The sequence below is a fragment of the Etheostoma spectabile genome, unplaced genomic scaffold (assembly GCF_008692095.1).
Source record: "Etheostoma spectabile isolate EspeVRDwgs_2016 unplaced genomic scaffold, UIUC_Espe_1.0 scaffold00006330, whole genome shotgun sequence".
Lineage (NCBI taxonomy): Eukaryota > Metazoa > Chordata > Actinopteri > Perciformes > Percidae > Etheostoma > Etheostoma spectabile.
The window spans coordinates 93,315-94,808 of NW_022603358.1; the positions used below are offsets into that span (position 1 = coordinate 93,315).

Sequence of the window (1,494 nt, forward strand, 5' to 3'; positions counted from 1 at the left end):
GCCCAACCACTTACCAATCACATCACTGGAAAGTCAGCATTACTACAGGGTCCTGACAGGGTAGTGGATGTCAATTTTTTAAAATGGACAGTAATCTGCCAGAACATGACTTGCCACTTTTCATGGGCTGTCAACAACTTTTCAGCAGTTATATCATGATTCATCTCACCATGGAAATCAGGTTGAGGGTCATAATCTCTTGATGCATCACCCTTTTAAAGTGTCTTCCATTGTGTCAGCAGCAAAATAGAGTTAGCAGAGGATGGTTTCGTTCCATCAACCTCTGGGTTATGGGCGCAGCACGCTTCCATTGTGCCAATCTGCTGAAATTCACCCCAGATGGGACTTGAACCCACAATCCCTGGCTTAGGAGGCCAGTGCTTCAATACATAACTGAAGTGATCACACTAATGAGTAGCACTATGGTGCAATTTGTTTACCCCGCATAAGCTAAAGCCTTCTTCCAAGCTAAAAGAAAACAAGGCGCTCTTCTGCAAACTGTTTTCGAGCACTTTTGAGGTGCAGCGTGATTTTCGGCTGAGATGCTTCTGGTGGTCAGAACACGTGTTGCAGAATTCTGGATCAGCTGACGAGTCTTTATGGACTTTTTCAAGCAGCCCGATAATAAAGAATTGCAGTAATCCAGCTTAAAGTAACAAATGCATGGACTAGTTTTTCTTCATCAATTTCAGTCAGGATTTTTCTAAATTCCTGAACGTGATGACTGCACTACGGAAAATGCGGTAGGCCTGGCCACGATTTCACGTCAGGAATATTTTTCCGCGTAGTTTATTGAGAGTTCAACTGTGTGATGTCAACATGAACAAAGAAATGTGTTTCTGCCCTGTTTCGAACAAGAGACCTTTCGCTGGTGAGGCGAACATGATAACCACTACACTACAGAAACTGATGAAACATGTTTTTTTTGCGTGTTCGTGGGGGAATGCACCATTCATATTTTACTGTAACTGTTTAAAATGCTGTTAGACATGTTAATTCTTGACACATAGAGATTTTAAACTGTATTCAGTCACAGATGCTTTGTCATGTATTTGATTGACAGCAAATATGTAGTAAACCTAAATATATATACATGTATTTACTGTGGCATAAAGGCTGGAATAGCGCCACCTATTGATTTTGCCAAAAACAGAGCTTAGGCATTCCTCGTTGATTGATTGATTGATTGATTGATATCTTTATTTCGAACATGCAAGAGAAAGTGTATAAAAATAATAATAAAAAGAAATAATAAAACAAAAAAATTGGAGAGAAACATAACAAACAAAGTATCCTTCTTTAACATCCCTCTATTACATGTGCGAAAAGGAGTAGGAAGAAGTAAAACTTATGTACTCCTACCCCTTTAATTCTTGCATTGCTTTACAATATTTATAATTATGTTGCTATATATATATATATACACATACCTACACAAATACATACACACATATGTACATATACACATATATACACATACATATACACATACAC

At 38.2% G+C, this 1,494-nt stretch overlaps 1 non-coding gene across 1 annotated transcript; it reads right to left on the reverse strand.

The window, feature by feature from the left end:
• Window positions 1–834: 834 nt before the first annotated feature.
• Window positions 835–907, reverse strand: trnav-cac (transfer RNA valine (anticodon CAC)). Its single transcript has one exon. It is a non-coding gene; the product is annotated as a tRNA-Val (tRNA).
• Between the last annotated feature and the right edge of the window lie 587 nt (window positions 908–1,494).